Genomic DNA, 14497 nt, shown 5'->3' on the forward strand with positions numbered 1-14497 from the left:
TCTTGAACTACTGCTTGACTTTCATCAATAATGGACATGACCTGGAGATACAATTCATATAAATGATCTCTTCCTCTACAATGTTAAGTTGTGTTTTTGTCATGTGTTTCATCATAACAAAAAAAGAAAATTAGAATAAAATTTGGTGCTAGGATTTTTGTGTCGCTGGAGTGAAAGTTACCTCGAGTTTTTTCATGACTATGACTATACTATTCAAAGACTGGGGACAGATTTTGAAAGTTTGTCTTGGAAAAGTGATTTAGTACCCTGAGGTTGATGAGCTGCTCTTTGAACTTGAAAGACATACGTGCTGAGAAAATTCGAGATTGTAGAGACATAGCTTATGAGATTTCAGGAAGAAGGAAGATCTTAACTAAGAAATGGGACACAGACCACTTGTGAATCTATTATTATTATTATTATTATTATTATTATTATTATTATTACTATTATTATTACCATCTAATAATCTGTGTGTCCTGGGTAGCTAGGAATGAAAAAGCAACTGTGTGATTAACAACAAATCAGGATCACTTTGTGAAACCCGTGTTTGTGACACTTGGGGCTAAATAGTAAATTAAATTGATTGTCAGAACCTTTGAGGTAAATTCTGTACTTCCTGAGGCAAACAGGCAACTAAGCCTTCAGTATGAACACAGAGATGCCCAGGGCAGTTGAACTGCTTCTCAAGTTAACAGAAGAATTTAGCAAACAATATTTCAGAGTTTCCCATGTTGTCCTGAATTGAAAGGCTGAAGGGGTCATGGAAGCAGTATATGGAAGGCAATGAATCACTGTGCAGAGGCCAGGAAAGTCAGTGATGAAAGTATTGTGTAGTTTCCAATAGAGAAAATTCAATAGTGGAGAACATGGGACCTCTGTCCAAGTTAGCAGCATGTGTGGAGTAGAAACGACCTAAGGTAAAGATATGTGTGATATAGATGGCAAAGTTGAAGAAGTATCTCTGTCCAAGCCTTTGGACGTCTACAAGCTAACAGAGTGAGTGAGGCCCAGAGGTTGAACATTGAGCTACAGGGTTTGGATTTACACTGTAGGGATTTTGTTTTCTTTGTTTGTTAATATTCCTTTCTTATGTTTATATATTTCCCTAATTGAGTAAGAAGTATGTTTCTTGTTTTTAGATTTTTTTCTTCCTCTAAAATACTGAACTTTATTAGAGAAATGGTCCTAAAAATAACAAAGATTCAAACATTTGCTCTAGACTACTTACATATCATAAATAAGACAGTGGCTGAAGCGAGACACACTCCTTCACAATCTTTCCACAGGTGCCCAAGCATTTCTCTATCAGAATAAGTTGTTACCAGCCAATTGTATGTGGCTAAACGATTAAAATGGCCATTTATACTTTATATAGTAAAGCATTTTCTGAAAGTTTAATGTACACAGTGACAGAAAAGAAGACACACACATACACACAGTAATCTGAACTCCTGAAGATGATTAAGCAGCTTCATAATCAAACCAGGACTTATGACTTGCAGAAATGGCTTTTCTATTCTTCAAATTACAGTTTCAACAGAATTAATATGAAAATAAGACTCAAGTTAGAACCAAGCAACTAAAGTGTTACTTGACTTTTTAAATCTGTGACAGTAACCCTTCCCATGAGGTAAGGCAACTGAGTAATTTGATTGTTTAGGTTGTATTAAATAAAATTAAAATTGATTTTAAAATAAGATTTATGAATGAAGTGTTTCTAGTTTATTTTTTGAAAATGAGAAAATGATTAGTGCATTAACTAGAATTTATAGTTTTGCAGAAAACAAGAGCGGTTTTCATTTTACTCCTTGCATACCATACCATCTGTAAAAAGATGAGTCTAAGATTGGTGGGTGACCACATATCTTAAATTTTCATAAGCATATCGTTGAATAAAAAACCATGTCTGTATGCTACTAGTCCTTCCTTTAAGTATAATTTCTTTTTTCTTGTTTATTAGTTTATTAATTGCTAATATTTTTAACGTATGGTTGCTCTTGTATTTTCTGAGGTTTTAGAAAAAAAAACAAGAATTAAATGTTAAACTGTACTTGCAAATATGCATAATTACCATTCTCATTGATTCCTGAATGATATGTCAAACTCTATATGATATTCTTTAAAGTTTTATGTTTATGCTGCCCAGGGAACAATCTGGGGATCTCTCCTTGGACCTGAAAACCCCTCTAGAATCAAGTCTCTTACAAACCCTAAAATGGCTCCCTTAGTTGAGAAATTTACTTCCCTGATCCCATTTCCATACTTCCTCCATCCCACCCATCCCATTCCCCCAAACTATCCCGAATCCTCCCCAATTACCTTCTCTCTACCCAACTGCCCTTACATCCAATCCCCAATCCCCACCCCCACCCCCCGTGCACCCAAGTTTGCCTGGCAATCTTGTCTACTTTCAATATCCTGGAGGATAACTATATGAATTTCTTCAGGTTCAATATATATTTAGCTTCTCTAGGATCACGAATTATAGGCTCAAAGATCTTTAATTATGGCTAGAATCCACTTATGAGTGAGTACATACCATATTCCTATTTTTGGGACTGAGTTACCTCACTCAGTAAGGCATTTTCTATTTCCATCCATTTGCATGCAAAATTCAAGATGTCATTGTTTTTTATCGCTGAGTAAGACTCTAATGTGCATATGTTCCACACCTTCTTTAACCATTCTTCTATTGAGGGGCATTTAGGTTGTTTCCAGGTTCTGGCTATTGTAAAAAGTGCTGCTATGAACATAGTTGAACAAATGCTTTTGTAGTATGATAGGGCATCTCTTGGGAATATTCCCAAGAGTGGAGTTGCTGGGTCCTGAGGGAGGTTGACTCCCAGTTTCCTGAGAAACCGCCACACTGATTTCCACAGTGGCTGCACAAGTTTGCATTCCCACCAACAATGGATGAGTGTTCCCCTCACTCCACATCCTCTCCAACATAGGCTATCATTGGTGTTTTTGAGTTTAGCTATTCTGACAGGTGTAAGATGGTATCTCAAAGAGGTTTTGATTTGCATTTCCCTGATCGCTAAGGAGGTTGAACATGACCTTAAGTGTCTTTTGGCCATTCGGAGTTCTTCTGTTGAGAATTCTCTGTTCAGATCAGCACCCCATTTTTTAATTGGGTTAATTAGAGTTTTAGTGTCTAGTTTCTTGAGTTCTTTGTATATTTTGGAGATCAAGCCTTTGTCTGATGAGGGGTTGGTGAAGATCTTCTCCCAGTCAGAAGGTAGCCTTTTTGTCTTATTGACAGTGTCCTTTGCTTTACAGAAGCTTCTCAGTTTCAGCAGGTCCCTTTTATTCATTGTTTCTCTTATTGTCTGTGCTACTGGGGTTCTTCCTAGGAAGTGAACTCCTGTGCCCAAGTCTTGTAGAGTACTTCCCACTTTCTCTTCTATCAGGTTCAATGTGGTCAGATTAATATTGAGGTCTTTAATTCATTTGGACTCCAGTTTTGTGCATGGTGATAGATATGGATCTAATTTCTTTCTTCTACAGGTTGACATCCAGTTATGCCAGCACCATTTGTTAAAGATGCTTTCCTTCTTCCATTGTATATGTTTAGCTCCCTTGTCGAAAATCAGGTGTTCATAAGTTTGTGGGTTAATATCCGGGTCTTCTATTCGATTCCATAGGTCGATTTCTCTGTTCTTATGCCAATACCAAGCTGTTTTCAATACTGTAGCTCTGTAATAGAGTTTGAAGTCAGGGATGGTAAATGCCTCCAGAAGTTTCTTTATTGTATAAGATTGTTTTGGCTATCCTGGGATTTATGTTTTTCCATATAAACTTGATTAATGTTCTCTCAAGGTCTGTGAAGAAGTTTGATGGGAATTGCATTGAATCTATAGATTACTTTTGGTAGAATTTCCTTTTTTACAATGTTGATCCTCCCAATCAAAGAGCAAGGGAGACCTTTCCATTTTCTGGTATCCTCCTCAATTTCTTACTTCAAAGACTTAAAGTTCTTGTCAAATAGGACTTTCACTTCCTTGGTTAGAGTAACCCAAAGATATGTTATGCTATTTGTGGCTATCGTGAAAGGTGATGTTTCTCTGATTTCCCTCTCTGCTTCTTTATTCTTTGTGCATAGGAAGGCAACTGATTTTTTGGACTTGATCTTGTATCCTGCCACATTACTAAAGCTGTTGATCAGCTGTAGGAGTTCCTTGGTAGAGTTTTGGGGATTGCTTATGTACACTATTCATATCATCTGCAAATAACGAAGGTTTAACTTCTTCCTTTCCAATTCGAATCTTCTTGATCCCCTTATGTTGTCTTATTGCTATTGCTAGAACTTCTAGCACTATATTGAGGTATGGGGAGAGTGGACAGCCTTGTTGTGTTCCTGATTTTAGTGGAAAGGCTTTGAGTTTCCCTCTATTCAATTTGATCTTAGCTGTCAGCTTGCTCTAAATAGCTTTTATTATATTTAGGTATGATTCTTGTATCCCCAATCGCACCAACACCTTTATCATAAAGGGGTGTTGAATTTTGTCAAATGCCTTTTCAGCATCCAATGTAATGATCATATTTTTTTTTCTCTCCGTTCATTTACAGGATGGATTACATTGATATATTTGCATATGTTGAACCAGTCCTGCATCTCTTGGATGAAGCCTACTTGATCATAATGGATAATTTTTCTAATGTGTTCTTGGATTCGGTTTGCCAATATTTAATTGAGAATTTTTGCGTTGATGTACATGAGTGAGACTGTCCTGTAATTCTCTTTCTTAGTTGTTTCTCTGTGTGGTTTTGGTATCAGGGTAACTGTAGCTTCATAAAAAGAGTTTGGCAATGACTCTTCTGTTTCTATATTGTGAAATACATTAAGGGGTATAGGTATTAGCTCTTCCTGGAAGTTCTGGTAGAATTCTGCATTGAAACCATCTGGTCCTGGACTTTTTTTGGTCGGGAGATTTTTGATAACAGCTTCTAATTTTTTGCGACTAACAGGTCTATTTAGATTGTTCACCTGGTCTAGGTTCACTTTGGTACATGGTACTTATCTAAAACAACATCCATTTCTTTTACATTTTCCAATTTTTTGACATACAGGCTTTTGTAGTAAGATCTAATGATTCTCTGAATTTCCTCTGTGTCTGTGGTTATGTCCCCCTTTTCATTTCTAATCTTATTAATTTGCTTGTTCTTTCTCCGCCATTTGATTATTTTGGATAGGTGTTTGTTGATCTTGATTTTCTCCAAGAACCAGCTTTTTGTTTCATTGATTCTTTGGATTGTTTTCTATGTTTCTATTTTGTTGATTTCAGCCCTCAGTATGATTATTTCCAGTCTTCTACTCCTACTGGGTGAATCTTCTTCTTTTTTTATCTAGAGCTTTCAGGTGTGCTTTCTCCATTTTCTTTAATTGGGCACTTAGTGCTATGAACTTTCCTCTTAGCACTTCTTTCATAGTGTCCCATAGGTTTGAGTATGTTGTATCTTTATTTTCATTAAATTCAAGGAAGACTTTAATTTCTTTCTTTATTACTTCTTTGACCCAGGGGTGATTCAGTAGTTGACTGTTCAGCTTCCATGTGTTTGTTGGCTTCCTGGAGGTAGCATTGTTGTTGAATTCTAACTTTAATCCATGGTGATCTGACAAGACACAGGTGGTTACTAATGTTTTTTTGTATCTGTGGAAGTTTACTTCGTTACCGAGTAGGCTTTCTGTGGATGCAATTATCCACGTTGGCGCCATATGTAACATGAGGGTCAGCTTGTTGGGGTTTCTGTCCTGCCCGGTACCCCACAGCCGTGGTCAATTTTCGAGAAGGTTCCTTGAGCTGCAGAGAAGAAGGTATATTCTTTCCTATTTTGGTGGAATGTTCTATAGATGTCTGTTGGTAGGGCTGGAGGGATGGCTCAGCCGTTAAAGGCAAGGCTCACAACCAAATGTCTGTTAAGTCCATTTGATTCAGTACCTCCAATAATTCTTTTTTCTCTGTTATGTTTCTGACCGACTGACCTGTCCATTGGTGAGAGAAGTGTGTTGAAGTCTTCTACTATTAGTGTGTGTGGTTTAATGACAGCCTTGAGTACTAGAAGTGTTTCTTTTACATAAGTGGGTGCCTTTATATTAGGGGCACAGATATTCAGGATTGATACTTCCTCCTGATGAATTGCTCCTGTTATGAGTATGAAATGTCCATCTCCATCTCTTCTGATTGATTTTAATTTGAAGTCAAATTTGTTAGATATTAGAATGGCCACACGTCCTTGTTTTTTTGGTCTGTTTGCTTGGAAAACCTTTTCCCAACCCTTTACTCTGAGTACATGTCTGTCTTTGTGGTTGAGGTTGTTTCTTGTAAACAGCAGAATGTTGGATCCTGTTTTCATATCCAATCTCTAAGTCTGTGTCTTTTTATAGGTGAATTGCGTCCATTAATAATAAGTGATATTAATGACCAGTGGTTGTTGACTCCGGTTATTTTCCTTTTTTGTGGGGGGGTAGAGAGTGTGTGTGTTTCCCATCTTTGAGTTGTGCTTGTGAAGGGTCGCTAGATGTTTATGGTATTGTAGGCAGTGTTGGCAATGTTGGATTCCTTGGGTTGTGATTTTCCTTCTAATACTTTCTGTAAGGCTGGATTTGTAGCTACGTATTGCTTAAATTTGTTTTTATCCTGGAATATTTTGTTTTCTCCGTTGATAGTGAACAATAGCTTGGCTGGGTGTAGTAGTCTTGGCTTGCATCCATGGTCTCTTAGTTTCTGCATTCCTCTATCCAGGACCTTCTGGCTTTCATGGTTTCCATAGGGAAGTCTGGTGTAAGTCTGGTGGGTTTACCTTTATAAGTTACTTGGTCTTTATCCTTTGCAGCTCTTAATATTCTTTCTTTAATCTGACTGTTTTATGTTTTGATTATTATATGGAGACGTGATGTTTTTTTTTTTTTTTTGATCCAGTCTATTCGGTCTTCTGTATGCTTCTTGAACCTTCACAGGAATATCGTTCTTTAGGTTGGGAAAGTTTTCTTCTATCATTTTGTTGAATATATTTTCTGGACACTTGATCTGCAATTCTTCTCCTTCTTCAATTCCTATTATTCTTAGATTTGTTTTTTTTTATTGTTTCCCACAGTTCCTGAATGTTTTGTGATGAGAATTTGTTGGATTTGCTGTTTTCTTTGGTCAAAGCGTTTATTTTCTCTATGGTGTCTTCAGAGTCTGACAGTCGTTCTTCTATCTCTTGTATTCTGTTGGTTATGCTTGTTTCTGAAGTCTCTGTTCATTTACCTAGGTTATTCATATCCAGCCGGCCCTCGGTTTGTGTTTTCTTCATTGCCTCCATTTCAGTTTTCAATTCTTGAACTGTTTCCATTACCTGTTTGTTGTTTTTTCTTTGTTTCCCAGGGTGTCATTTATGGAATTACTCATTTCTTCAAACTTTTAATTTTACTTCTCTTCCATTTCTTTAATCATTTCTTCAATCTTTTTGTTATACTTCTTTCTCTTTCATCTCTTTATGGCAGATTTTCACCTCCTGTTTAAGTTCCTCTATTATTTTCATATAGTTCCGCTTAGAGTCTATTTCTTCTATTTCTTCTGGAGTAGGGTGTTCACTTCTTCTAGTTTCGTGATTCCTGAATTCTGGTGATGTCATGTTGCCTTTCAGGTTTTTGGAGGAATTCTTGCATTGACGCCCTCCCATCTCTTCCTTCAAATGGAGCCAGGAGAGTCTTGGTGTCTTGGTTCAGTATTTACTGTTACTGACTCTCTGGGTGGATCTCTTCAGTGCAGGAGCAGAAACTGTTCCTGTCCCTCTAGATGGTACTCCTTAGCACCATCTCGATGGAACTCCTAAGCACAGACATGGGGATAGCCCTCTGGATGGAATTCTTCAGCACCTTCTGGGTGGAACTCCTCAGCTCTGAAATAGGGACAGCCCTCTGGATAGAACTCCTCGGCACTGAAATAGGGGTAGCTACTATTCCAAGGACACAGGAGACAAAAGAGCGACCATGGGGGCAGGCAAGAGTCCAGTGGAACACTAAAGACTGGGTCGCAGAAGCTGAGGGGTGGGATGTGCTCTCTTCCGGGACAATCTGCCCTGGATAGCACACACTCACCTCTCTGGATGGAACTCCTCAGCACTGAAGTAGGGATAGCTGATATTCCAAGGACACAGGAGACAAAAGGGGGCAGGGAGGAGTCCAGTGGAACACCGAAGACCCTGCCCCAGAAGCTGAGGGGAGTCTGTCCATCATTAGAAGAAAATGATTGCGAGGTAATATTAAGGTCATCCAATTAAGTCAACGAATAGATTTTCTCTGATTCGAAGTATTTTCTTTTCAATCATCACAGTAGAAAACTGGTGGTCCCAAAACTACACTGCTATTTGAAACTTTACATTTCTTATAAACAGGACTTCCTTCTCTAAAATGAATTAAAAAGCTTTTGACACAGCCCTTGAATATTTCTCGATGGTTCTGTACAGAATACAGCCATCTAGACTCTGTACAAATTGAGCATGACTAGCACATATAAAATCCCGGAAAGCTGTACAACACACATTGCAGAAGGCTCTAGAGCTTCAGCTTGTGCTCCCATAGCCCATTTTGAAAACTCAATCTCATTTTCATAAGGGCATCTTGCCACCTACAGTTGACAAGTCACACTGCAGTATTATTCATGAGCTTGAAAATGTCAAGAAAGTCCAAGAAGAACTGCTCATTTTGTGGCAGACCCAATGGTTCTAAACCCTGAATACAAGCACATTGTTATTAGTATTCCACAGAGCTGCTCTTCTTCTGAAGAGAACAGTAGCATGCATTGTCAGTTGGTTTTTAATCCACTTATTTAAGCAATTTTAATCTGTAGAACTGTTTTAAAGAAAAACTGACGTCCAAAACAGTGAGCAGAAAAAACACAACAGTGAGAATTTACCACAGTCACTGTTAAGTCCTGTGAAGTAAATGTTAAAACTCCTTACATATTTTGCACTTTACTTACAAGAGTGTGTATATATGTTTATACAAATTTCAAGCACATCATCAAACTGTATATATTGAAATATTTCTTTAAAAAAGTAAAACAATACAAAATTCAATAAATAGCATTTTCTTTAGGAGCCTCCAATGTTCATCTCCAGTCTTAAGGGATAGTTCAATTCCAGACACCTGATGTTCAATTGATTTGCAATGCTTCTTGGCAAACACTAATGGACCACATGACAAGTGTGCCAGCCACCATGGAAATGCAAACTTCAGAAGATGGTGAACTTGGGTAACATCTGATTATTTCCATGATGTCCGTGCTCAGTAACAAGATGTCCACAATGCCACCTCATAGCCGGAAGAGCTGCTAGTTCCCATATGTGGGTTTCTTCCCCGTTTACACCTTGCTGCAAACTGAAAGCTTTGGGTTTGATACCACCATGGAGGGAGAGATGCAGCGGGCGGTCCTACACCACGTTGGTTTGTTCTCTTCTTTTGGTTGGCAGTTCTCATTCTGCTGTACTTTTTTTCCTTCCTCAGTTCTTGGGGAGTCCTTCTCGTTGGCATCTTTGCTCACACTCGAATCTGTCCCTTTACTGTGTTCCTTCTTAACCGGTGTGTTGGCCTTCTCCACCTTCTCCTTCCCATCTCGGTCATTAGAACCCTTTTTTTTTTGTAGACATGGAACGCTCTCTTTCTCTCCTGTCACTGATGTGGTCCCGTTCTTTTTCTATCTTTTTGCTTTTCTTATTCCGGGCCTTGGGAGACGGAGACTTGAAAAACTTTCTCTTCATGGTCTTTGATGTTCTTGGAGATCTGGAAGAACTCCTGCTCTTTCGTCACCGCCTTTCCCTTCTGGTACTACGAGATCTTCTTGATGCATTGTAACTTCTGGGTGGAGTTCTTATCCTTCTTCTGTTTCTCATCTGCCTCTTTGGATTTGTCTTTTTTTCCACTCTTCTCTCTGTCTTGTTCCTTGTACTTGAACTGCTCCTTTTCCTGGTCCTTTTCCTTCTATTGGTCTTTATCTTTGTTTTTACCCCGTTCCTTGTTTCTTTCACGATCCTTTTCCTTTTCTCTCTCCTTCTCTTTCTCCTTTTCTTCCTCTCTCTCCTTCACTCGGTCCTTTCCCTTCACCTTTTTCTCAGGTATCTTTTCTCTCGTCCAGTGAACGTGAACGACTCCTTGACTTCCGCTTCTCCCTAAACTTCGAGCGCTTTTTATGTGGACTCTTGGATCTACGTCTATCTTTCTGTCTTGAACATGACCTGTTATGACATCTACTCCTGTGCTTTGACTGTGATCTCTTCCTTCCAAAATGGGATTTTGAGCTAGACCTGAACTTTGAGCAAGTGTGGGAACGAGATCAACCGCCTCTCTTTTCATTGCTCTTTCCAGACTCTGGTTCAATAGCTGCTGAGATAAATGACTGAGCTTCCCGTACTCCCTTCATTACTTCTTCTAACTCCTTAGCTGCAGCATGAGGTGCCATCTCAGGAGGTTTTGCTATTGCTTTGTTGGAGTGATTTCTTTTCAATGGCCTGTCTCCAAACATAACTCCATTTAAAAGCAAGGGCCTTTGGTACAGAACAGCTTAACAAAAATTACACAGTTGTTCTTCTGATAGCTTCTTCAATTCCTTTCTTCAGTATCTTAAAGTATTTTAATCATACAAATCTCTCAAGTTTTTCATTAGAATTACCGCAAGATATTTTATATTTTTATGGAGGCTATTTTGAGAGTTTTGGTATCCCTGATTTCTTTCTCAGTCTGGTATTTGTGTATAAAAAGGTTATTGGATTTGTTATTTAATTTTGTAGCCTGCTGCTTTGTTAAAAATGTTTATTAACACTGTGTTGGCAAAATTTGAGGTATGCTTTCATATAATCTACAAGTAAAGATACTTTGATTCTCCCTTTTCAATTTGCATCCATTTAAATTCCTTCACTTTTATTGTTACATAAGACTTCAAGTATTATATTGAATAGATATGAAGAGAGAGAACAATTTTGTTTTGTTCGTGATTTTAGTGGTAGTACTTTGATTTCCTCTTCATTTAAGTTGATGTTGACTATTAGCTTGCTGCAAACTGTTTTTGTTATGTTGAAGTATGCCCCATATATCCTTAGTCTTTCTAGTATTTTATCATGAAGTGTTGCATTTTCTCAAGGGCCATTTCCATAAATAATGAAATGATCATGTGGAATTATTTGTCTTTGAGTTTGCTTATGTGGTACATTATATGTATTGATTTTTGTATTAAAAATAGCCATTTTATTTCTGGAATGAAGACTACTTGATTGTGGTAGATGATCCTTTCAGTGTGTTCTCGGATCCCATTTTATTGAATATATTTGCATTTATATACATAAGGGAATTTGATTTTCAATTCTCTTCCTTTGTTAGATCTTTATGTGGTTTGTGTATCAGTGAAACTGCTTACTCATAAAACAAATCTAGAAATTTGTCTTAGGTTTCGGTTTTGCAGATTAATTTTAAGGGTATTGGCAAATCCTTATTTGACAGTCTAGTATAATTCTGGGCTAAAACCATCAGTCTATGGGTTTTTTTGGGTTTTTTTGTATGTTTGTTTTTTGAGGTGATAAATTTTACTTGCTTCTTCTGCTGAAGTTGGTGTTTTTAGTCTTTTTAAATTTCTTATCTGATCTTGATTTAAGTTTGGTAGATATATGTATAAAAATTGACTCATTTCTTTAGATTTTTAAGTTTTTGGAGTACAGGCTTTAAACAACATTATGATTCTCTGGATTTCCTTGGTGTGTGTTGTTATGTCCTCTTTCATATACTAATTTTTTTCAATTTGTGTTTCCTCTCTCTAATTTCAGATAATTTAGCCAAAGCAATCTTATTTATTTTACCAATGAACCAACTCCATTATTTTTTGTAATCTGTTGCTGTTTGTTTATTTCTATTGCATAGACTTTAGCCGCAAGTTTAATTAGTTTTTGTTCCCCGCTCCTTGAAAGTGTCATTCTAGTGTTCTCAGCTTTGCTGTTGGGTTCTTAGAATACGATTCTCCAGTTTTGTAATTTGTTTATGTATTTTTTAGGTAATCACTGACTGCTATGAATTCGCCTCTTAGAATTGCCTTCTCTGTGTTCCATAAGTTTTAATATGCTGTAGTTTTGTTTTATTCAATTCCAGAACATTCTTAATTTGACTCTTTATCTATCTTGACTTCTCTTTCATTCAATAGTAAGTTTTACAGTATCCATAGTTTGCAAGCTTTCTCCTTTATTAATATCCAACTTTAGTCCCTGTTGGTCAGAAAAGAATGAGGTGTTATTACAAAGACTTACATCACTTGAGACTTGCTTTGTCTCTGAATATGTGGTCAAATTGGAAATTTTTCAGTGAGATATTGTAAAAAAGATATATTCTTTTGTGTTAGGGTTATATTCTATAAATATCTTTTAAGTCCATTTGATTTATATCTTTTTTTTGAAAGTAATTTTATTAAATTATAAAAAGTTTCCATTTACGCCCCTCCTCCCAACGCCCTCCCACTCCCCCCCTCCCTCTCCTCCTCCCTCTTTGTCCCCAAGGGCAGTCAGGGTCTCCTGCCCTGTGGGAAGTCCAAGTTCCTCCCCCCTCCCTCCAGGTCCAGGAAGGTGAGCATCCAAACAGACTGGATCCCAAAAATCCAGTATATGCAGAAGAAACCAGTCCCAGTGTCATTGTCAATGGCTTCTTAGAAAGACAGTTCTTCCCAGAGAGATCCTTCATCTGGCGTTGATTTATATCTTCATTAGCTCCAGAATGTATCCATTTAGATTTTCGGGATTACCTGCCTATTTTCTAGAGTAGGATATAGAAGTTAACCACTGTCAGTGTATGAAGGGTGTAATGTGATTTAATCTGTTGTAGTGTTGGTTTTATGAACTAAAACATGTTTGTGTTTGGTGCATAGTGTTAAGAATTTAAATGTCCTTTTAGGACATTTTTTTTTTTTTAGTTAATGAGTAAGTTATTTTTTTTCTATCTGTACTGACTTGTTTTGGCTTGAGTGTATTTTGCCAGGTATGATAATGGATACATGAGCATGCTTATTAAGTTCATTTACTTGGAATATCTTTTTTCATCATTTTATCCTAAGGTACTGTATATCCTCGATGTTTAGGTGTTTTTCTTTGGTGTAGCAGAAGTATGGGTCTTGATAGTGTATCCATTCTGATAGTCTGTATATTTTCATTAGGGAACTGTGATCACTAATATTGAGACATATCAGTTGTCAATGTTGATTGCTTCCAGTTATGTGGTTGTTTTGGTTATCCCCTTTTTTGATTTGCTTGTCTTTGAAAATATTTTTCTTGTTTTTAAGTGGGTGTGGTTTTTCTCTGTCAGTTGAGCTTTCTTTATATTTAGGCACTCCTGTGTTCTGCATTTGCAGATATATAAAGCTTAAATTTTGTTTTATTTTGGAATTTCTTCATCTATTGCAATTGTAAGTTTCCTAAGTCTAAGCAGGCAATTCTGTAATTAGAATCTCTTAGAATTTACAGAATATCTGGCCAGAATATACAGTGTTTTAGAGTCTCCACTGAGAAGTCTGGTGTTATTTAATAGTTCTGCCTATATATGTTACCTGGTCTTTTTCCTTTGTACTTTTAAGTATACTTTATTCTATAAGTTTAGTGTTTTAATTATTAGGTGCTGAAGGAAATTTCTTTTCTGTTTCAGTCTGCTTGGTGCCCCATATGCTTCTTGTACCTTGTGAATTCTCTTCATTAGATTAAGAAAATTTTCTCCTATGATTTTGTTGAAAATATTTTCTTAGCTTTTGACCTGGGTTTCCTGTCCTTTCTTTATTCCTCTTAGTCTTAGATTTGGTCTTTTCATGGTGTGCCACATTTCCTGGATGTTTTCCACCTGCAATTTTTTTTAAATTTATCATTCTCTTTAGCTTATGTATCCATTTCTTCTACCTTGTCTTCAGTGCCTTAGATTCTTAATGGAATCTCATATATTCTGTTAGTGAGACTTCTTTGCATCCTGTTCAAGTTTCTAAATTCTTCATTTCCAGATTTTATCAATTTGGGTATTCTTTATTACTTCTATTTCTACTATTTGGTATTGAACTTTTTGTATTGATTTTCTTTTGCTGTAGTGTGTGGTGTGTGTGTGTGTGTGTGTGTGTGTGTGTGTGTGTGTGTGATGGATTTCTTTAATAAATTCATTCACTCTCTTTAAGAACCTGTGTAATATTCATAAAGTCTATTTTATGGTTCTTGTCTTCAGTGTCAACTTTGTTGCGTTTCTCAGGGTGTACTGTAGTAGGATTGCTGGGCTATAGTGTAATATTATATTTGTTGTTATATATTGTGTTTTATGCTCACATTAAGGCATTTAGGTTGGGAAATATTGTAATTGTAGGATTCTGATATCTGGTCTTCTCTTTGTTTGGTAGGTGTTTATTCTTTGGTTTCCATTGTTCTCTCTCCTAATGAGTGTGGCAACTGTATGTTAAGGTATGTTGCTATGGGTACACAGATGAATGGATATCTAGGTGTTGTGAGCTGATAT

At 36.9% G+C, this 14497-nt stretch overlaps 1 pseudogene; it reads right to left on the minus strand.

Annotated features, from left to right (window-relative positions):
* Window positions 1-9350: 9350 nt before the first annotated feature.
* On the minus strand, window positions 9351-10488 carry LOC125397567 (uncharacterized; annotated as a pseudogene).
* Window positions 10489-14497: the final 4009 nt, after the last annotated feature.

The sequence above is a fragment of the Myodes glareolus genome, chromosome 15, assembly GCF_982192425.1.
Source record: "Myodes glareolus chromosome 15, mMyoGla1.1, whole genome shotgun sequence".
NCBI classification, from domain to species: domain Eukaryota; kingdom Metazoa; phylum Chordata; class Mammalia; order Rodentia; family Cricetidae; genus Myodes; species Myodes glareolus.